This window comes from Dermacentor variabilis, chromosome 5, assembly GCF_050947875.1.
Source record: "Dermacentor variabilis isolate Ectoservices chromosome 5, ASM5094787v1, whole genome shotgun sequence".
NCBI classification, from domain to species: domain Eukaryota; kingdom Metazoa; phylum Arthropoda; class Arachnida; order Ixodida; family Ixodidae; genus Dermacentor; species Dermacentor variabilis.
In genome coordinates, this window is record NC_134572.1 from 538,098 (window position 1) to 562,401 (window position 24,304).

Sequence of the window (24,304 nt, forward strand, 5' to 3'; positions counted from 1 at the left end):
TAACGTGCGGGGATACTGGCAAGTTTCCCTTTGAGAAGGTGCCAGCCGCTATGCCGCATTTATCTCAACTATAGGCACTTTTCGCCCTCAGCTTCGGGCTGAAGAACGCGCCGTTTAGCTTCTCTAAGTTAATGGATATTGTCCTAAAAGACTTACAGGAGTTCGCTTTGCCATATTTTGACGATGTAGCAATTTTTTCGGATAGCTAGTAACAGCACGTATCGCACCTCAAACAGGTGTTCTCACGGTTGAGGGAAGCAGGCTTAACGATGAAGGCGGAAAAGTGTAGGTTTGGCTGCTCGCAGGTTACTGATCTGGGCCATGTTGTCGGTCAGGGCACGAGACGGCCGGCTGAGCTGAAAATAGCTACGACCGGAGATTTTTCACAGCCGCGCACGAAAACAGAGATTCGTTCATTTTTGGGACTTGTGGGGTACTATCAACGGTACATTCCGAATTCCTCGCAAGTGGCAAGTCCTTTAACGGACGCGCTCCGAAAGGGAGCACAGTAGCGTGTACTGGGATAAGGACAAAGAGAACGCTTTCCAAGGTTTGAAAACGCTATTGGTTTCTCGTCCTGTGTTTCGCGCGCCAGACTACACGACGAATTCATAGTTCAGTGCGACGCAAGCGACAGGGGTATGAGCGTGGTACTTAGCCAGGTCGGCGACGATAATGAGGAACATCCTATCCTCTATGCCAGTCGTAAACTAACTGTAAGAGAGGAAGCCTACAGCGCTTCAGGGAAGGAATATGCTTGTTTAGTTTGGGCAGCTCAGAAGTTGTCGTGTTACTTGTACGTAGCGAGGTTCATCTTTGAGACCGACCACTGTCCTCTGACGTGGCTCAATCAAATGTCACACAAAAATGGCCGCTTGCTCCAATGGAGCCTGACTCTCCAAGAGTACAACTTCTCCGTTAGATATAAGAAGGGAAAGTTGCATAGCCATGCGGATGGTTTGAGCAGGCTAATTTGAATTCTGCGTTTAGGGATCCCGCCTAAATTTTGGGGTTGTTATGGTTAATTTTGTTAAGCCGAGAAGATCCCCTCTAATTTAGCAGGACTCCATCCATGATTGCTGAATTTGTCAGCACGAAATTCCTTCAAAAATTGGCGTAGCGAAATGCAGGATTTTGTTTCTGCACTTATGTTTTCTTTGAAGCCTAGTAGGTTTAAAGTTAGATCCAAGATACGTCATTTCGGTGCAGAGCAGTGTTGTGGGGTTCGCTTTGCATTTGCCTGTCGTTGTTCGATGTTTTGGGGAGCTGTCATCATTTCATAGCTGGTCGCTGCAAGCCACGGTGTACGAATATACTGAGGTGTTGACACTGCGCCCGCCGGCGCGTCCACAGTATGTTCGGCCGCGGCGGGGCGCACCCTGTAGTTCTACTGCGAGACGACAGATAGCGCCGCGACCAGCGGGCTCATAAATTCCAAGGGTGCCTCGATGCGCGCGCGGCGGAGGGGGGCGCGCGCATCGAGGCACCTACGGGCTCAGATCAGTGGGCTGGCGCCTTGAGATTCCACTGCCCACGCTCGATTTTCGAGTTTAGTCGCGTGAGTACAACTGAAAGCGCTAAGAAAATGCTTTACATGTAATAAAATCATGCGTGTGTCAGGCCTAATGCTTTACTGATACGAAAGTATCTGCTGTACAGCAGTTAATTATGTCATGCGGATCGCGAAGCACTTAAAGCCCATTTCTCAAGACGCGGTGTCGCTTGTTGCCTGTGTCAGGCCGTGGGAACGGGCGAAGAAGCACAGCGATTTCGCATCTAAGTCAGCGATTTCGCATCTAAGCGATTTCGCAGCAGCTGAAGTGCACGGGGTTTTGGTCTCTTCGAAAACACGTTGGGCATGTCCGGCGCCAAGGGCACCGGCTGCACACAGCGGCACCGCTCGCTACTGTCGAATTGGCTCTTAAAGGACATCATCACATTTCCCAGTCCTCTACACAGATAAGGCTGTCGAGTTTCTGCTTCACCGCATCTACGAAGTCATTTGCTGATGTGACATTGTTCGGGTTTATAAGGGCCCTGAAATCGGATATGTCTAGTAGCGGCTTCTCTCCCTCAACTACTCTGCAGTTGCCAAATTTAGGAGGCTTGAGGAGGGTGTAAATGTATAATGTCTGGTACAGCTGCAAGAAAGTAGGCATTGACGAGTGGTCATTCTGGCTTCCAGCCAATCTTACCTTACCAAAGAAACGTTCAATTGGATCTTTATTCATCTTGCTTGTCAAGACATATTTAAAATTGTAATCGTGCAGGAGAGCATTGCAAAGTTCTTTTGTGGATTTTGATGTGACTCGAAGGTCCTCAGATGTGCTCTTGGTGAGGAACATGTATTATGTTATCAAGCCACATTGAAGTTCCTTCTCCCAGCATATTGAAGATGATGTCGCTTAGCCGCTGGCTCCAAGGCTATTTCCGAGTCCCCAGGTGTCGCAGCGGGCAAAGCTTGCAGATGCTGCGTCGCACTCTTGTCGTCGACTTTCGGCCAACGTCGCTTGGGTGCTCGCCCAGGAGGTTCCCTCTTAAAAGGCTGCTTTCGAGGTCTGTTTGGCCGTGTGAGGTACTTTGGGCAATTTGGAAATAAGGTGGGAACTGCGTCTTTAGACAGTACAGGCCTCTTTTCGGCGTTAAGCAGCACTTTTCCATTGAGCTTCGCGTAATATGTCCGGGATATCACGTCCTCTGAAAAATGCTTGGCGCAGACATGGTCGGTAGATGTCAAAGTCCGGTCTGCCCTCGGAATCGCACATGCTACTGCTCGAAACGGACATTGTCGGACGGAGCTATGAATAGGGGCACACGCTCCGTGCAAGTCCGGTAGCGCGATTTGCAGTTCGGGACGGAACACATTCTTCCCATTAATTGCAAACACGTCTAAAAAAAAAAGCGCTGCTACTTTCGTTTGCGCAATGCCCACTATAGGTGAGCCTCTATTGCGATGAAAGCCAAACACAAGGCCATCAAACACGGGAATAAAAAAAACGTGTTCAAAACACCAAGGAAGTGCAGCCGCACCAGCAAAAACTGCGAGGTAGCCACGGAGCAAGAAACATTTAGGAAACTCCGCTGTTTGCGGCGACCAGAAAAGGTCACAAGCCCGCGGAGCCGTTATCGTGCTGGCGGCACCTGGCGGCCTGGAAAGAAATTACCGCCGTTGAGAGCGCGCCGGAGCAGCCTGCCCGGGCGCGTATTTAGAATTGCTCGTAGATACAGCGGGGCGTGCCACTTTTGACGGAGCTCGACGTTTCTGCGCAGGCGCGAGTAAGAGCGGGCGCGAGAGAGAAAATCTGGGGGCTTTTGCTCCATGAATATGTTACTCAGCCTAGGCACTACGGAGGAGGTTTCTTGTGCGTTGTATTTGTTTGTCCCCTAGACATGCCGGCGTTGCGGAGTTCGGTCGAGTCGCTGGCTGCCCGCGCGGTGAGGCAGTGGGCGCGGACGCCGTTTGGTGATCCCTGTGTCTGAAGGGACAATGTTCTGACTGGTGTTTTATAAGTCGCGGGTCGCTTTTTTCATCGCGACGATAGATCGGATTTTTTACAAGCACTGCTCTATGAGGGCACATGTAACCGGCAAACGGACGCCTCAGGAGAGCACCTGAGGTTATATTAAAGCAGGCGGCGCAGGATCTCCGGGGCACCCAAGCGGTAGCGGGGGGATCAAAGCTGGAAGCCGGGCGGCCCGTGGGTTGGGCCGCAGAGGCCGAAGCGTACCTGGGGGTGTTCGCATAAAACATTGGCTGTCCGCGATAGCGGACAGCAGATCTTATACTCCCCTGGCACCAGTCCGGCTTCTAGCTTTGATATCCCCGTTGCCGCTTTGGTGTCCTGGAGGCGCCTCCAATAATGCTAAATAATGACACGTTGTTTTCATTAGTAAAAACATGATCGATTAAATAATTGCGTCGAGCCGCCAACTTGCGATGCTAAGTTCAGCACAACCGCGCCCCGCGACTTCTGCCGGCACGCCTAGGGACAAGCGCATACACCGCGCGCCAAGAAACTCCTCCGTAGTACCCAGGCAGAGTCGTATTTTCAAGGAGCAAAATTCCCCACATTTCCTCTCTCGCACCCGCTCTCACTCGCGCATGCGCGCAAACGTCCGTCGTCTCCGCAAGTTCCACGCCCCGCTGTACCTACGAGCAGTTGGAAATACGCTGCCCGGGCGCTGCATTTTTTTTTTTCGCTGCGGCTTCTACGACACGCCGCATGGCGCCGCCACTGTATACGGCCCCGTCGGCGCATACAACAATTGTGACCTTATCTGGTCGCCCGCGCTTGCTCGCGCTGATGGGAGTCAACTCCTAAATGCCCGTGGAGGTAGCGCAGCACCGCATTTCACAGCGCCCTCTACGTCGGCTGTGACCATGCCCTCTCTCCTGGCTCGTTATCCCCGAACATACTGTGGCCGCCCGCTCGCGGCCACAGTATCTGGCCGCGAGCGGACTCCTAAATGCCCGTGGAGGTAGCGCAGCACCGCATTTCACAGCCGACGTAGAGGGCGCTCTCGCACGCTGCGAGGGGAGAGTGTCAACACCTCTCTGCAAGCCAAGGCATCCACCCCCTTGCCACCATCCATTCTCTTCCTGCCCAGCGGTTTTGTCAGCACTGACCAGTCGAGATTTTCCGGGCCATGGCGGAGCTTTTACGATCGGCCTGCAGGGGTACTGAACTGCAAACTCTCCCCTGCCCGCTTGCAGTTGTTTCGGCCGATTTGCAGGGGTGGCGATCTTCGGAGAAGTGACCTTCGAACCCTTCCCGGCCCGCTGCGCCGAGTCCCTTTGGAAAGCCAACAATGCGCCACTTCGGACACCCCAACGGCGCCGGCAAGTCTAGCCACGTTCGGCGGACCGAGTATTGTTAGTTCGTTCGCTGTCGCCTTCACGGTCTACTTGGAGAAAGGGAACTCCTGGAAAAGGGTGCTTTGCTGTGCTTTCTCACGGGCCCCAGACATCGTCACAGTCAATGAACAGACGCGGCGTCTAAGTACGAGGTCAGCTCTGAAATCAAGAGGCGCCTGCTTGGGTCAAGCGTATCAACCTCTATCTACGAGAACCCTCTCACATCGGTGTGTTAAGTGAAACCAAAGTGCGGAAGTGAGTGTGTGAACCCCTCACTCCTCCTCAAAGGCGGGTAGACAAGAATTACTTTGGACGCTCCCATTGGACGAAGGTTGAACGGCAGTTTTTCCTCACCCAGGGATCTAGGGAACACAGAGGGTTTTTAAGCAGCCGTTTCCGGCTGTTCGGTGTGCTTTTCTTTTTCAGTCATGCTAGACTGATGAAATGTAACGTTCTCCACCCTTCATATAGATATTGTAAATAAATCCCATATTGCTCGTTCTCGATGAGAACAAGTCCCTCCCTTTAACAACGTCCTTAGCGTGGATGAGTCGGACGACGGCATGGGCCAGCTACCACTTATTTCATGCCCGACCCCAACTCTTACAGCGCACGGCTACACGCTTGATGGTCCAACCCTCATGTGCTCGGGCACGTGGCGTCGCAACACATGAAATGCCGGCTTACGCACACGCCCCTGCGGGGATGGAAAACATGAACAGCTAATTACATCTAAAGAAAAAGGAAACGCGGATACAATGAAAGCGCTATGATCGCGCTGGAACACCGCTTTGTTCTGCAGATCCAAGACAGTGACGAGTTATCTGGCTCCCGTCTATTATTGTTTTCGATCTCTTCGTTTATTCAAGTGCTTCCCTTCTTTCCCCCGTTGGGTTTGCAAGGTCGCAAAGAACGACAAGGAAACTTGATGCATCGGAGATGTACTTCAAAAGGGGCTCTGCCGATTGCAGCCACGTGTGTTTACTCACGCTTAGATCATGTGGAACGGGCTTCCAATAAAAAAAAAAGTACGTTCTTTTTCGTTTTCAAAACACAGAAATTCGAGATACTTCTAGCGAAAACTTGAAACGATCAGTTTGCAAGGTGATCTGGTGGCGTATTCTTCAAAAGCATTGCATTGTAGCGATACCTTTGAGCCGTAACCTAATGCGACCGGAGCGAACGCCGTATTTCCTCTCTCAGTGATTTTCAGAAACCACGGCATGTATTTCTAGAACACTACACTGCTCAAGCACGTATCTTGTACCATTGGCTTAGACTTCGCGCATATTTTTTCAATTGCATCACTTTAGAGGCTTGGAAGCGTCACTGAGAGAGCAACACCGCATTGACCTTTGAGTCACAAAACGTCAGTGTGCTTCTTGCGCTCCCTTGTTTTCGTCGATTGGCAAGTGTGAATGCATCGGCACCGAAATATTTGCTAAACATGACTCTCATAGTGAGGCTCGGCAGTCGGCGCCAAACTTGTATATTTTGAATTACAATTCAATACGTCCAATCAATTAAAACTTATTGCACATTTGAATATGCGCATATTTAAGCAAAACATTTATAGTATATTAATTCTTTTGAATAATATGTTACTAGTAATTAGTTACCGCCACCAGAAAAGAGTATTGTTAACCATCAATAGCACATCGATCATCTGAATGTGGCGGCGAATGGTGACGTCAGCGGAGATCCAAGACGGAGCGACAACAAACCTCTTAGGAGAAGTGTTGCGCATGCTCGATGGAGCAGATAATTGAAATTTCCTTGCCCAACTCGCCTACCCACGCTGCACTATTAGATCGCGAGTCTTATTGAGATCGGATATGAAATGAATACATGATTATGAGGCACTCATAATCATAGTGTGGTTTTTGTAAGTAAAACCTAAAAATTTAATATTAAATCTTGCGATTCGCTATAGTGTCGATATAGTAGCAGGTTTCATTTTACCGCGATAAAGTGGCTGCAGATGGGAATGCTAATGTTGAGAGCATTTTAACTTGGTTTACTCAGATGCATTGGTGAAAGGTTTCATAAGAAGCTACAATAACCATTATGTAAGTAGGTGGCGTGCTTACAGGTTTAATCAGCATTGATCGCAGAACTTTCTTTGTACGCAAGCGACAGAGTAACGCTGCACTTCATATAGAAGACATCAATGCATCGCGTAATCATGAATTGGAGTTGCGATAGCACATATACAGCATCGCCCTGGCCACGATTGCATGTGCTGAGAGTGTTCTCATTGCGGCTGCGAACATATCTGCAAGAAAAGCTGGTGGCGAAAATTGTAGAAATAGCTGCTCGCGTACGTCCACTATGTTTCAATAAAACTTGGTGCTGGGCTAGTTGGTGATGCATTCTTTAAAACTGATGGTAGCGCTAAAAAGGATGGACACACGATGAAAAGACGACAGGACGACGAGGAAACGCTTCCGACGAGGAGACGTTTCCTCGTCATCGTGTCGTCTTTTCAGCGTGTGTCCGTCCTATTTAGCGGTACCATCAGTTTTAAAGTCCACTATGTGTCAACTGATATATGTAGGCCACACACGAAATAGCAGGACGAGCTCGTATTATTCGTTCCAATAGATTATAAGGAGAGTAATAAAGAAAACAATAAGTCGATTACTTCTCTGCAATCTTACAGTTCTAATTTTGAAGTTTTAATTGATAAGTAAAGCCAAGAACATTTTGGAGTCGAATAATTGCATGTGTAATTTGCTCTGTTACGTACAACGCTTGTCTACGCTGTGGTAAAGGACGTCTCAATGCGGCTTTAAGAGAATGCCTTCCCGAGAAGCAACATGAGCTCGTTATGCCAAACATAACCACCACTTTCCTAACCATGTGGTAGCAAGCTACGTGGTGTACATATATATTTCGGTTTTTCGTGCTCAACAACGCGAACACCATGTGCAGTTTGATGAAAAAAAAAATTACAGTCACTTTAGCATACGCCAAAGAGGGTTAAGGCGAAAGCCTGCGCGCTCGAGACATATCCATTAAATTGACATTCACATTCAAATGCGTTGTTACTTCTTATTACTTACTTTCTCCCACTAAAGGTCGTGAGTTCGAGTACCTTAATTAAAGCTACCTTTATTAACTACGCTTTAATCAACTTCGCCATAATTAACACCAAAAGTCGTGGGTACGACTACCACCAAAGGTCGTGGGGTCCAGTGCCTTAATGAACTCTATATTAATTAACTGTGCCACCTTTGGTATGATTAGCGGCATCGATGTGGCAGCGATGCAGAAGAAGCGATGTGGAGGACGACGACGACAAACGGCGCGAGCTGTGGTACGAGCGCTCCCATTAACTGCCTGTTTTTGACTTGACTACCAACATCGATGTGGTAGCTATGTGGAAGAAGATTACGACAAATGCTTGAGCAGTGGCACGAGCGTCACAACGCGACCTTGAAACATAACAAATTTAAGGCCTTTCACCTTAAAAAAACCATCAAGTTATTAACTTGAAAGAGACCCATTGGGATGCTCGCATGAACGTACCATATTTTAAAAAAAAGTTGACAGTGACTTTAGTATACGCGAAAGAAGATGAAGGCCTGCGGGATCACGTGACATTCATTAAATTATTCGACATTCTAATTCGAATGCGTTATTACCTCCTATTGTTTTCTCCCACCAAAGTTCGAGGGTTCGACTACAACCAAAGATCACATGTACGAATGTCTTCATTAACTTGGCCTTAATGAACACCAAAGGTTGAGGCTTCGACTTCCACCGAAGGTCGTGGGATCGAGTGCTTTAATTAACTTTGCCCTACTTAAAACAAAATATTGTGGGTTTGACTCCTATCAATGGTCGTGGGTTCAACCATCAATGGTGGCACCATCAGTTTTGGTTTCATTAAATTTTGGTCCCACCTAAGGTAGAGGGTTCGACTCCCACTAAAGATCCTGGGTTCGAGTACCTTTGTTAAAATTATAGGGTACATAGGAGATATCGCCTTCAATTGGCGCAGGCTACACTTCTTCACATGGAGAAATGAGAAAAAAGTCACAGAGTGGCGTTCAAGATACAGCGGTCATATACGATGATACGCAACGTCTGGTTAAGATTTCTCGACAGGAGGGCGAGAATCTAGGTCTGAAATTCAGCGTTAAAAATCAGGTGCTATGGTATTCAACAAAAACAGTGAACAGACAGTGTCAATTCAGGGCCAGGAAATACCGCGGGTAATAGAATATAAAAAATATGCAGATCCCACGCACTGTGGCAGTCGATGTAAGCGAAGCTTTGACTGCGTTCATCGACGTTATTTGGCTGTGATATATTGACGGCATACGACAGTCGTTACGTGATGTGAAATGTTACCTTGCCTGCTCCGCTCGACGCTTTATTCGAGCCTTCGTCTCCTCAGCACTAAGTGCACGCTTCGGTGCCATTCTGGGTTGCAACGTTGTAGGTAGCAAAATTGCCTTCTCTCTCTCTCTCTCTCTCTCTCTCTCTCTCTCTCTCTCTATATATATATATATATATATATATATATATATATATATATATATATATATATATATATATATATATATATATATATATATATTGCCGCTAGTTGTCACGCGCCAGCGCTGAAAAAGAAGTGACTTGAACGCGCGCTCGGCACGAGGTGGGGGCTAAAGAAGAAGAAGCAGAGGCTGAGGACGCCAGCTTGAGTTTTGTGTACGCCATCTTGTACAACTGTCTGTCTCGCCGACGCCGGGTACATCTTCAATTGTCTTTTCGTGACAAAACTGGTGGAGGTGCTGGGTACGGTTCATCCGATGCCACAAACTCCTCCTGGTAGCCGGAGTACCAGCCCTATACTAGTGGACACCCCTGTTCACCGGGCCAGCAGGAGAATCCGAGGATTACATCCGGAGCTTGATCACCTCTCCGCAACAACATCGACGCCCCCACGGACCAGTATGGAAGGAACATCGACGTCTCCATCGACCATTATGCAAGGTACGGCCACAATGGCAACTCAGTAACTGCTCCAGAATCTCAGAGTACCGAAAGTGTTCCACGGGGATGTCTTCGAGGATGTTGAAGACTGGTTAGCCCAGTTTGAGCGCGTTGCTGAGATAAACGAATGGAGCGACGCGGCGAAGCTGAGAAACGTGTACTTCAGCTTGGAGGACGGTGCTCGCACTTGGTACGAGAACCGAGAAGGGCTCCTGAAATCGTGGCTCGAGTTCCGCCGTGCCTTGCTGGAAACATACACCAATGCTGATCGCCGCGAACGAGCCGAACGGGCGCTCCAATCCCGCATTCATCTGCCGAATGAGAGCGTGACGTCGTACGTAGAGGATATGACGCGCCTCTTCCGTCGGGTGGACCCTACCATGTCAGAAGAAAAGAAGCTGCGCCATCTAATGCGGGGAGTTAAAGAACAGCTATTTGCTGGCCTGGTTCGAAGCCCGCCGAAGACCGTGGGTGAATTCTTAACCGAAGCCACCACGATGGAAAAGATGCTGCACCATCGCTCAGCCTTCTATGAAAGGCAAATGAACGCTGCTTCACCTTCGGACCAGCGCTCAGCTACCTATGACAGGCACGCGAATGCTGCTTCACTAACGGACGCGGTTACCTTTGGAAACCTGGACGTTCTCCGAGACCTTATCCGCTCTGTGGTTCGTGAGGAGCTTCAACGGCTCAGCTGCCCGCCTCAGCCCACGCTGGGTTCCATTTTTGCCCTCGTGAGAAGTGAAGTGCAGCAAGCGATCCAAGGTCCCGTCCCAAGCAGCAATGCGCCACCTGTGACAGCACAGTTGCAGCGGCCGTCGTATGCGGAAGTTTTGGGGCGAGTCCCTGTCCGCGCTCCGACCCATTTCATCCCCGCCACGTCTTACGCCGCGTCATACGTCCCGCCGCTCCCATCAGTGCAACCGATCCAACGTATGGAGGATCGGCGCCCGCTCGGAAGGAAATCTGACGTCTGGCGTACCCCGGACAGAAGGCCTCTGTGCTATCACTGTGGAGAGGCCGGTCACGTATACCGCGAATGCCCATACCGCCGCCTTGGACTGCATGGTTTCGCCGCGGATTCACCAAGGCCCAGATATGGCGAAAGGCCTAGGGCGATTGAAGAGTACTTGAACCAGCAGGGTATGCCACTGTTCCCGCGGCGGCAGTCGCGCTCGCCGTCCCCCAGGCGATCTTCCCCAGCTCCTAGAAGCCCTCCAATGGCAGCGCAGGGACGATCGCCAAGCCCTCGCCAGGAAAACTAAGAACAGCGACCTTCGGGGGCGAGGCCGCTGATAATCGCCCTTCCGAAGACCTCCCATCGACGCAAGCACGGTCTATCCAGCACGATTCAGCGACGACAGCAGCCGAACTCAGCGACAGACTCTCGCTAGACATACCTGTTGTGCTCGACGGCCGCCACGTTAGTGCGTTACTGGATACGGGTGCCGACTATTCGATCTTGTGCGGAAAACTAGCGACGGAACTTAGAAAAGTTATCACGCCTTGGTCTGGAACGCAAATTCGTACTGCTGGCGGGCATATCGTAACACCGTTGGGCATGTGCACGGTCAGAGTACAAATTCGTGGGTCCACGTTTCCAGCCAGCTGCCTTATACTCCGCGATTGCTCTCGAGACCTCATCTTGGGCGTCGACTTTCTGCGAGAGTATGGTGCCGTTATAGACCTCCGGGCACGCACAGTGACTTTTTCGACAGAGAGAGCAGCGAACAGCCGCGACAATTGCCGACGTAACGCGCTTCGGGTTTACGCCGACAGTGTAACTTTACCACCACGCGCAAGTGTCCTGGTAGCGGTCGTATGCGACGATCTGCGTGACGGCGAAGCTGTTGCAGAGGGCAATTCCTCCCTTATGCTGACTCATGGTGTATGTGCAGCCCGCAGTCTCATTATGCTTCGAGGTGGGCATTCTGCGCTCCGCGTGACGAACTTCAGCCAGGAACATCGGCACCTGTTTCGTCGTACTACTATCGCTTTTGCTGAGCCCTTAGCAGACGTTGCTGAATGCTTTGCGTCTATGACAAAGGACAACCCAGCTCACACACTCAGCAACATCGACATCAATTCAGACCTTTCGGAGGAAAAGCAAGAAGCGCTGCGTGAGTTACTACTTCGGTTCAAGGAGTGCTTCGCATCTACTTCTAAGGTACGCCAGACGCCCATCACGAGACACCGAATAATCACGTACGACGATTCTCGTCCCATACGACAACTGCCTTATCGCGTATCGGCAAAAGAACGCAACGTGATTAATGCACAAGTGAAAGAAATGCTTGACGATGACGTCATACAACCATCCCAAAGCCCTTGGTCGTCGCCGGTGGTCCTTGTCAAAAAGAAAGACGGAACGCTTAGGTTCTGTGTTGACTATAGAAAGTTGAATAACGTCACAAAAAAAGACGTTTATCCGCTTCCGCGGATCGATGATTCGTTAGATCGGCTGCGGCGAACCAAGTATTTTTCATCAATAGATTTGAAGAGTGGATATTGGCAAATCGAAGTTGACGAACGAGATCGCGAAAAAACTGCCTTTGTTACCCGGGATGGACTGTACGAATTTAAAGTACTTCCATTCGGCCTGTGTTCTGCACCGGCCACATTCCAGAGAATGATGGACACTGTTCTTACGGGTCTCAAGTGGCACAGTTGTTTAGTATACTTAGATGACGTCGTCGTGTTTGCGGCGACCTTCGAAGAACATCTGAAGCGTTTAGAGGCGGTACTTGAGGCGCTCCACTCCGCTAATCTCACACTAAAGCCAGAAAAGTGTCACTTACGAAGAGTTGAAGTTTCTCGGTCATGTCGTGAACGCCGACGGTGTCCAGCCTGACCCAGACAAAACATCTGCTGTTGCTGCTTTTCCGACTCCTCGTGACAAGAAAGCAGTACGCCGCTTTCTCGGTCTGTGTGCGTACTATCGGCGCTTCATCGCAAATTTCTCCCGGATCGCCGAACCACTCATACGCCTCACGCGAGAAGACACACCCTTCGTTTGGACGGATGAGCAGGACGCAGCTTTCACCGAGTTACGGCAGCGCCTGCAGGAATCACCCGTTCTCGCTCACTTTGACGAGGACGCTGACACCGAGGTGCATACCGACGCAAGCAACATCGGTCTTGGCGCTGTTCTCGTTCAACACCAGGAAGGCGTCGAGCGAGTGATCGCTTACGCCAGTCGCACCCTTTCACGTGCCGAAATTAACTACTCCACTTCCGAGAAAGAGTGTCTAGCGGTTGTGTGGGCCATCATGAAATTTCGGCCTTATCTCTACGGTCGCCCTTTCAACGTGGTGACAGACCACCATTCCTTGTGTTGGCTAGCCAACCTACGAGACCCGTCCGGGCGACTTGCTCGATGGAGTCTCCGTCTGCAGGAGTTCGATGTTACCATCGTATACAAATCGGGCCGCAAACACGAAGATGCTGACGCGTTGTCGCGCGCTCCCGTCAAAACTTGCGATAAGGACATGGACGAAGACGGCTCATTCCTTGGGGCCCTCACCGCTTCTGACCTGATCACACGACAGCGCGAGGACGCCGACATACGCCCTCTCATCGATCACCTAGAAGGCAAGAATGTTACACTTCCACGATACCTTTCTCGCAGTCTCTCGACCTTCTGCCTCCGAAAGGGCGTCCTCTACAAGAAAAACTCGAGTGCTAGCGACAAAGAGTATCTATTGGTCGTACCTGCCACCCTCCGTGATGACATTCTCCTAGCCTGCCATGATGAGCCCACGTCTGGACACTTGGGATTTTCACGCACTCTTGCAAGAGTACGCCAGACGTACTACTGGCCCCGACTTTCTCCCACGGCGAAGCGTTACGTCCAAAGCTGCCGTGAGTGTCAACGCAGGAAATCGCCGTCTTTGAAGCCCGGGGGGTTACTGCAACCCATCGCACCACCTAGCGCGCCGTTTGATCAAATCGGTATGGATCTTCTGGGACCCTTTCCCTTGTCAGCCAGCGGAAACAAGTGGATTATAGTCGCTACAGACTAACACGCTACGCCGAGACGAAAGCTGTACAACGTGCCACCGCCTACGAAGTTGCCCAGTTTTTTATCGATCAGATAGTCCTAAGACATGGTGCCCCATCACATGTCATCACCGACCGAGGAACTGCCTTTACGGCCCAACTGATAGAGGACATATTCGAGCTGAGCTGCACGCAGCATCGCAAGGCCACTGCCTATCATCCGCAGACCAACGGACTGACGGAACGGCTAAACAAAACCATTGCTGACATGCTGTCTATGTATGTAGACGTCCACCATAAAACATGGGATCAAGTCCTTCCGTACGTTACCTTCGCGTACAACACCGCCATTCAGGAAACAACACGCTTTACACCGTTCCGTCTTGTCTACGGGCGCGAGGTCCAGACCACGCTAGACGCAATGCTCCCGCACGACATCGACGCATCACTTACTTCCGACGCCGAGCAACTTACTCAACACGCCGAGAAAGCTAGTCAACTCGCGCGCATACACATCACGACGCAGCAGAGTGCAGACGCGCCACGCTACAACCTTCGACATCGGCAAGTCGAATACCAGCCAGGTGACCAAGTCTGGGTGTGGACTCCAATTCGTCGCCAGGGGTTGTCTGAGAAGCTGCTGAGTAGATACTTTGGACCGTACACAGTGATACGCCGCGTTAGTGAGGTGAACTATGAGGTCATTCCCGACGGTGCCGCGTCGCCTCGGCGTCGACAGCACCACTCAGAGATAGTGCATGTTGTTCGCCTCAAACCGTATTTCGCGCGTTCAGGCGGCGCCAACTAATCTCATACGACTACCACACTTCCACTTTCTTTTAGTAAGCATCGTAGTTTAGTAAGCATCGGGTCGATGCTTTTCTTTTGGCGGGGGGATAATGCCGCTAGTTGTCACGCGCCAGCGCTGAAAAAGAAGTGACTTGAACGCGCGCTCGGCACGAGGTGGGGGCTAAAGAAGAAGAAGCAGAGGCTGAGGACGCCAGCTTGAGTTTTGTGTACGCCATCTTGTACAACTGTCTGTCTCGCCGACGCCGGGTACATCTTCAATTGTCTTTTCGTGACAATATATATATATATATATATATATATATATATATATATATATATATATATATATATATATATATATATATATATATATATATATCCTCGTTAACATTCGCCCCACCTCCTCCCTCTACTGTCCTTGCTGTTGCGGTTTCGCACGAAGACAAGCGCGGCAGCGCCTGCACTGCATTTGGGGGGGGTCACGCCTAGTTACTATATTATATATATATATATATATATTTTCCACGTCTCAATAATTTCTCTCGGCGTATTCGAGTACTGATTGCCGTGTTATAGTTTGTTAACGAAGCTTTCCCTCAAGTCTAAATATTTTAAGGCAGTTTTCCTAGTCTCTAAAGCCGCTCAAGTCCGCTCTTCTCCTCGGGCGGCCATTTTTCCAAGAAAGTGTGCCTTCCAAAAGCGACTATCCCGGACAACGTCAGTCCATTTCCACGTAAGTATGAGGCTCGGAGGAGGAGCTATGGCGCTTGAAGGTAACCTGGGGCCTGACGAACCAACCGACTGAGCTATCTTTCCGGGCAACATCCAAGGGTCACGAGTTCAAATCACCTCCTATGTTCCTTTTTTCCCCCAAATTTTTTTATTTTTTTATTTTAATGTCTTTTCCTTTATTTTATCACTGTACGGGAACCCTCCTTCAGAAAAAAGATATATATGGTCAATTATATATGGCCACACATGTGCAGGTCATAAATACCAGGTTCTCTAGCCGAGTGCCATTCGTGCGGTATAACCGAGCTCAGATTGGTCCACCTTGACTGATCAAATAGAGCACCACTGTAGGTGAAATGAGGCGCACAACTCCTGCGGGACCCGCCGTGGTTGCTCAGTGGCTATGGTGTTAGACTGCTGAGCACGAGGTCGCGGGATCGAATCGCGGCCACGGCGGCCGCATTTCGATGGGGGCGAAATGCGAAAACACCCGTGTAGTTAGAATTAGGTGCACGTTAAAGAACCCCAGGTGGACGAAATTTCCGGAGTCCTCCACTACGGCGTGCCTCATAATCAGAAAGTGGTTTTGTCACGTAAAACCCCATAATTTAATTTTTAATTTAACTCCTGCGGGCACGGTAGAGTATCCGCCTCCCGTGCAAGAGGACCGTGGTTCAAATCCCGGTGCCGCGCAATTCTCCACCGGAAAATAAATAAAAAAAGAAAATTGCACAAACAGGCCTGGAGTGCGGCCTGATCCCGGTGACCAGAACCGGTAACGCACTCTCTTACCAGAGCAGGATTGGCCACCCTGGTGCAGTAGTTGGCCACAACCTCCCATATGAATACAACAATCAAACCTCGGCCCTCAGTCCCCAGCAGCCGCGAAGCAACTGACCACGGCGGCGGTCAGATCTGTGACGCTGCAGAGGGTGCTAAGAATACCTGGCTCCGGACAAGCCGCCATTGGAATCTGAAGCTGGCAACGTTTAACGTTAGAACGTTATCTAGTGAGGCGAGTCTAGCAGTGTTATTGGAGGAATTAGAGGGTAGTAAACGGGATATAATAGGGCTCAGTGAGGTTAGGAGGACAAAAGAAGCATATACAGTGCTATTGATTGATTGATTGAAAACATCTTTATTTGCAGGATATTCGTAGAACTCGTGGGTGGGCCGCCTATTCCGGTAGCCCACTGGTTACTACTGCTGCGCTGGCCCTCCCCACCAGCCAGTGCTGACGGTCAGGATCATCGCTGAGCAGAATAGCCTCCCACTGCTCTTTTGAGGGGTTTGGAATGGGGTCAACTATGGGATTAAATTGGCAAGCCCACACCATATGGTAGAGGTTAGCTACCTCTCCACAGTGTGGGCATTGAGGGGAGTATAGTGTAGGGTACCACTGGTGTAACTTAGCTGGCGTTGGGTATGTATTAGTTTGTAGTCTCCTAAGAGTGTTCTCTTCAAACTTATCGAGGGATTTATGTGGTGTTGGGTACTCCTATTCGTGGCTGTTCTGTATGGTGCGAGATTGTCAGCATACACTGCTAAAGCAGTTAGGTCCCAGCACTCTTCACGGTCATCAGGGGGAGACGCCCGGTATAGAAGAGCTCGGGCATGCCTGTGAGCGGCTTCGTTTCCTCCTGGTAGTTCCAGGTGACCGGGAAACCAGATGACTGGGGCTTGGCTGGGTGGATGCTTAGTCAGCAATGACAACCCTGACCTGTGAATTAATCCATTATTGAAGTTGCGACAGGCGTTCTGGGAGTCAGTGAGCACATCGGCGTTGGGGTTAGATGCTATAGCTAATGCAATAGCTGCTTCCTCTGCGTGAGTGGGGTTGGATGTTTTCATAGAGGCGCAATTCACCATCAATCCTGAAGGCGTAGAGACCACAATGGTCATCACTCCATTCTTTGGCCCTGCGGCGTCCACATAGAGGGTGTTAGGTTGCTCGTCCCATTTCTTCTGCAGGGCTTCCCCTCTTGCTTTTCTCCTTTCGATGTTATATGCGGCATGCATGTTCCGCGGAATGGGGTACACGTTGATGCGTCTCCTCACATCACGTGGTACCTCTTCCCTTTGGTCTATCGTATAGGGCAGATTAATATGGATCTTTTCGAGGAGATCTCTACCTGGTTTTGTGAGTGCGAGCCTATTGAGTTGTGAGAGGTATTGTGCTTCCCACATCTCTTTGAGGGTATTATGTACTCCTAGAGCCATGAGCTTTGCCGTTGGCGTGGAGTTTGGTAGCCCCAGTGCCGTCTTGTAGGCCTTCCGGAGCAGTGTCTCCAACTTTTCAATTTCCGACTTGGAGAGGTTAAGGAATGCCGTCCCGTACATTATCCGAGAAATCACGAAAGCCTGCACTAAGTGGATGGCATCCCTTTCCTTCATGCCATGGTGCTTATTTCTGATATGATGCATCATCCGGAGGATTTGCTCGGTGGACGTTGTAAGCTTCTTCATAGTGCTGGTATTTTGTCGCCCCTGCGGGATATACAGCCCTAGGATCTTGATCTCCGTGGGTTTCGGTACTGAGTGGTTGTCTATATACACCGTGATGTTCTGTGCCAGGGGTGTCCTCGGATTCTTCAGGATGAGCAACTCGGACTTTTCCGGCGCACACTGGAGGCCTCTTTCCCTGGCGTACTGGTCCACCGTGTCCGCTGCTGCTTGAAGACGCTCCTCGATCTCGGCGTCACTCCCCGAGTTGCACCAGACAGTGATATCATCCGCATACAATGTGTGTTTGATACCCGGGATTTTGGAGAGAAGGCCTGGGAGATCTTTCATAGCCAAATTGAACAAAAGGGGTGACAGTACCGCCCCTTGCGGAGTTCCTCTAGGGCCTAGAGTGATGGGATCTGATTTTATTCCACCGAAATTTATAGTGGCTTGCCTTGCTGATAAGAAGTTTTTGACATAGTTGTAGGTTCTGGCGCCACAGTTGGTGTCGGCGAGGCTTTGAAGAATATTTTTATGCAGAACGTTGTCAAACGCTCCTTTCAAATCAAGTGCCAGGATGGCCCTTGTCTGTGACTTGGGGGGTGTCTCAAGGAGATCCTTGTACAGGTACAAGAGGGCGTCCTGGGTCGATAGGTGAGGGCGAAAGCCGAATTGAGTGTTAGGTAGGAGGTTGTTCTCTTCTAAGTATCTACTGAGTTTCGTGTTGATGACTCTCTCTATGAGCTTGCCCAAACACGAGGTCAGCGATATCGGTCTAAGATTATCCAGTTTAAGGGGTTTGTTCGGCTTCGGAATGAAGCGAACCTCGGCCGTCTTCCAGGATATTGGTAGCGTTCCTGTAGCCCAATGCTGCTCGTTGAAGCATTCCACCAGCGAGGTGATGGTGTCATCGCTGAGGTTAAATAAGAGCTTTGCTGTTATTTGATCTGGACCTGGAGCTGCATTTTTTCTCATGGCCGCAATTTCTGCTTTGATCTCTTCTTTCGTGAGTGGGATGTCCAGCTTCGCATTCGGCAGCCCAGAATACTCCGGTTGTTTCACGACTGGGTCCGTGCATAGATACCTGGTCTTGAGCTTTTCCATCAACTCTGTGTCCGTACCCGGGATGGTGTGTACAATCTTCGTGAGCCTGTCTTTAGTGGCCGACTTGCTGCTGCTGGGGTCGATTAGGACACGCAGGAGCTTCCAAGTCTTTGACACACCTAGCTTCCCCTGAATACCATCGCAGAGCGTATTCCAGTTCTGTCTCGCCAAGGATATGGCGTAGGATTCTGCCTTTTTGTTTATCTCATCCATTTTTTTCCTGAGTTTGCGGTTAAGCCGCTGTCTTCGCCGTCTCTTTGTCAATGAGTGTCTTGCTTCCCATAAATGTAGAAGGTGCGGATCGACCGCTGGGCAATCTTTTTTTTTCTTTCTTTATTGTTTCACGGATTCTCTCCGTGTAGGGGGCAGAGGTAAAGGCAAAATGCCTGACAGAGCCTCTGCGCCCCTACAGTTCAAGGCAGGTTCTGTCGTGCAGACCTCTTTCGTAAAGGCTTTCAAAGCTTGCACCTCACCCTTAACCCATTCCTCTAGGTTTGTAATAGGGTTTGCAGTAGATGCTCGGGCCTGTCTCCACCTGTCCCAATTCGTAATTCTTGCGATACCTATTTTGCGTTTGCACGCGTTTGTGCTTATCTCCAGAGAGAGGATGAAGTGATCGCTTCCCAGGTGCTGTTCGGTATTCTTCCAATTCTCGCTGTTTATGTTCTTGGTGAACGTCAGGTCCGGACACGTATCTCTACTAACACTGTTTCCCAGCCTCGTAGGGTAAGTGGGATCGGTGAGGATCGATAGCCCTTCTTGCGTCACTACTTCTTCCAGTTTTCTGCCTTTTGGTGTCGCCGCCCGGTAGCCCCATGAAGGGTGCGGTGCGTTGAAGTCGCCCCCAATCACGCAGGGGGCATGGCCCGCTAAGCTCAGAAATTTCTTTATGAGGGAACCCAATATTGCGTGCCTGTCTTTGGGAGGGCTGTAAACATTCAATACATGCGTGCTTGTCGCTCCTCTTTGGAGAGGAAGAACAGTAATATAGCAGTGAGCAATATCCGGCTCGAAAGGGTCGTGCAGTATGGCAGTGTATAGTTTGTGCACTAACGTGGCAGTTAACTGGTCTTGCTGATAAGCCACATAGTCTTGGAGTTTGATAGGTATTAGGTGGGGTTCTTGAATTAGGATAGCTGCCGGTGGGTTGCTAAAAAGCGGGCATGTACTGTGCTACCGGGGCTTAGCGGAGAGACGAGAACTAGGAGTCGGATTCCTGATTAATAAGGAAATAGCTGGTAACATACAGGAATTCTATAGCATTAACGAGAGGGTGGCAGGTCTTGTTGTGAAACTTAATAAGAGGTACAAATTGAAGGTGGTACAAGTCTATGCCCCTACATGCAGTCATGATGACCAGGAAGTCGAAAGCTTTTATGAAGACGTGGAATCGGCGATGGGTAAAGTCAAAACGAAATACACTATACTGATGGGCGACTTCAATGCCAGGATAGGCAAGAAGCAGGCTGGAGACAAGTCAGTTGGGGAATATGGCATAGGCTCTAGGAATAGCAGATGAGAGTTATTAGTAGAGTTTGCAAAACAAAATAATATGCGGATAATGAATACCTTTTTCCGCAAGCGGGTTAGCCGAAAGTGGACGCGGAGGAGCCTGAATGGTGAGACTAGAAATGAAATCGACTTCATACTCTGCGCGAACCCTGGCATCATACAAGATGTAGACGTGCTCGGCAAGGTACGCTGCGGTGACCATAGGATGGTAAGAACTCGAATTAGCCTAGACTTGAGGAGGGAACGGAAGAAACTGGTACACAAGAAGCCAATCAATGAGTTAGCGGTAAGAGGGAAACTAGAGGAATTCCGGATCAAGCTACAGAACAGGTATTCGAACAGAAATTCGACGACGAGTCACAGTCACGCATTGGGATAAGTTTCGGGAATCATCGATTGATAAAGTACCCTCAGAGCCCTCAGAAATTCTTCCCGCTTTGCAAGAACTGCTACGGAGGAGTACCACTGTAACCACAGTTGACGAGGAACAACCTCAACCGGACCTCACCCTTTTGCAACTTTGGGCAAAGCGACGTCAGGCAGAATTGTATGCGTCGCGGAATCCCGATGCACCAGGTAGCCGTGCACGTGCTAACCATATAGCGGCGAAGGCGCGTCAGCACGAAAAGCAACTTTCTCGACGACGATGGTATGAGTGGTGCGAGAATCTTGGATCGGGCATTGGAAACAGAGCACTTTGGCGTACGTTCCGGTCAATGGAACGCGGTCATAAGCGACCTGACCCTGCAGCGAGCGTTAGGTTAGCGATGCAGAGTTCGCCGCATCAATTTGCAGAACACGCTGCTAGAGCGTTTTTCCCGAAATACGATCAAGCGTCACCTATAAACTGCCCCGAAATTGATGAGTCTGTCACAACCTCCAAACCCGATATATCCAGCCCTTTCAGCATGGCCGAACTAATAGCGGCGATTGAAACTTCGAAGCAACGAACAACACCTGGTCCCGATGGTATTCCTTATGAGGTTTTCAAGAACATGGAAGGAGCTGCTCTCGACGCACTTCTTCAGGCTATTAATAAAGTATGGGAGACTGGAAACGTTCCACCTGATTGGAAGCATTCAATTGTTGTCGCGATTCCGAAACCAGGAAAGTCTCCAAATAGCCTGCAGTCTTTACGCCCAATTTCACTAACCTCAACTGTCTGCAAGCTCACTGAAAAGATGCTGGCCACACGAGTTTCCTGGTGGCTTGAACGCCACGATAAATATCATCCTGCTCAAATTGGTTTCCGCTCTTACTTGGGAACTGAAGACGGACTTTCTATGTTATCAGACGATGTTTTACAGGTTTCTCCACACAGTCACGCTGTGCGCACGGTAGTAGCAACAGACATAACGAAAGCTTATGACAATATAGACCATGCAATCATTATAGCCAACCTCATCGACCTGGGACTTCCACCGCGGGTGATAAGATTCATCTACTCTTTCCTTCAGAATCGCACATTTGCGATTAGAGTAGATGGAAGGCAAGAAGGATACTTCACATCGAACAGAGGAGTCCCACAAGGTTCGGTTCTGGCTCCTCTTCTATTCAACGTTGCTCTAATACCTCTAGCCTGGCAACTACATCGGATTCCAGATGTGAGGTTCTTAATCTATGCGGATGACGTCACTTTGTGGTCCGTGCATAAAGATCTATCTAGACAAACTCAACAGCTTCAAGATGCCCTTGATGTGCTGAACAACTACGCTCGGAAAGCAGGATTGGACATTTCCGCCCAAAAATCAAGCTATGTTGTGGTGGCCAACAAGAAAGGACGCACAAGAATCACGCAGCACCCCTTTACATTCAGACTCGGCGCAGTGACAATCCCTGAGGCTTCTGAGGTACGCATACTGGGTCTCGATATTCACCAATCCGGCAGTGGTGCACACTGGCTCCGTAAAACCAGACAGAGTTCGACAAAAACACTTCACCTTATTCGTCGCATTGCAGCAAAAGCAGCTGGAGCTCGTACTGACGTAGCTCGACGGTTGGTGCGTGCAGTATTGCAGCCACGAATTTTATATCAAGCACAATTTCAACGGCTGACTTTGGCACAGCTGGTACAGTTGGAGACGATTAATCGTGATGCTATGCGCACAATCACAGCACTGCCCCGCATCACTCCGATACCAACCTTACAGGAACATGCCCAGCTCAACACAATTGCAGAGCTAATTTTGCAACGTGAAAAAGCACGTGAAATAAAAAAGCAACTTATTCCGGCTGTCGCTGCGTTGCATGCTCATTTTCACCGCGGCTCTCGGATTGACGATCAGCCCTATCCAATGCCTCCCTGGGAATTCACCAGCATCACAACTAATAAGCCAACGAAGTTACGACGCAGCGATACAACAGGTACTATTGACGAACACAACATCGTCGATGCATCATGCGTTAACACCTGCAAAGTCTATACGGATGCTGCCATTCTCCCAGACGGCGGAAGGACATCATTCCTGAGTACTACACATAATTTCATCAGCGGCCACCAGCGCTATTTATCTACGGAAGCCAGCGCTCTAGTAATGGAACTTCAAGCCATCCACGACGCTGTGCAAGATGCGACATCTCAGCTGCCTACCATCAAGCAACTAGATATCTTCACTGATTCTTTAGCGGCTATTCAGGAACTCAAGAATGTTGATAAGGCGATGGAAATCTGCGAGAGAATACACACTATGAATAGTAAGACAGCTACTTCCGTCAAGGTACACTGGATTCAAGGCCATTCAGCGAACCCTCACAACATTGCTGCTGACCAGCAGGCACACTGCCCTCCTAATCCTGATCCTCCACCTATTCCCCTCCCACCCCAACCCCGTAACTCGCTGCGAGCCCGTAAAAATGTTCTCCGGCAGGACACACGCGCTCTTATCCCACCGTGTGTCTGCTCCCTCCCCCTTCATCTTACTAGGGCGGAGGAAGTTGTGCTTAGGAGGCTTCGGGCCGGGGTGGCCCTTACACCGGCTGTTGTCTCAAGGTGGAACTGGTCGCATTTACCACTGGGTGCTACGTGTCCATACTGCTCCGTTCCTGTGGTGGAATCAGATGCATACCACCTAATATGGACATGTACGGGTTTACAATCGGAACGCTCGCGTCTCCTACTGCAAGCCGGCCTCCGCTACAGTGTGACAACCAGCTATGACCGCTGGATACATGACAACAGATTCCACAAAACACTGCTTCAATTCATACACAACACAGGCCTCACAGCACACATATAATACAGATATACGCTCCACGAATTATGCCTTAAGGGCAAGCCTTCATCGCAATAAAAAAAAAAAGGTATTCGGCTTTAACTCAGGAAGAGGACCTTAGTGTTGAAGCAATGAACGACAATCTCATGGGCATCATTAAGGAGTGCGCAATAGAAGTCGGTGGTAACGCCGTTAGACAGGAAACCAGTAAGCTATCGCAGGAGACGAAAGATCTGATCAAGAAACGCCAATGTATGAAAGCCTCTAACCCTACAGCTAGAATAGAACTGGCAGAACTTCCTAAGCTAATCAACAAGCGTAAGACTGCAGACATCAGGAACTATAATATGGACAGAATTGAACAGGCTCTCAGGAACGGAGGAAGCCTAAAAACAGTGAAGAAGAAACTAGGAATAGGCAAGAATCAGATGTGTGCGTTAAGAGACAAAGCCGGCAATATCGTTACTAATATGGATGAGATAGTTCAAGTGGCTGAGGAGTTCTATAGAGATTTATACAGTACCAGTGGCACCCACGACGATAGTGCAAGAGAGAATAGCCTAGAGGAATTCGAAATCCCACAGGTAACGCCAGAAGAAGTAAAGAAAGCCTTAGGAGCTATGCAAAGGGGGAAGGCAGCTGGGGAGGATCAGGTAACAGCAGATTT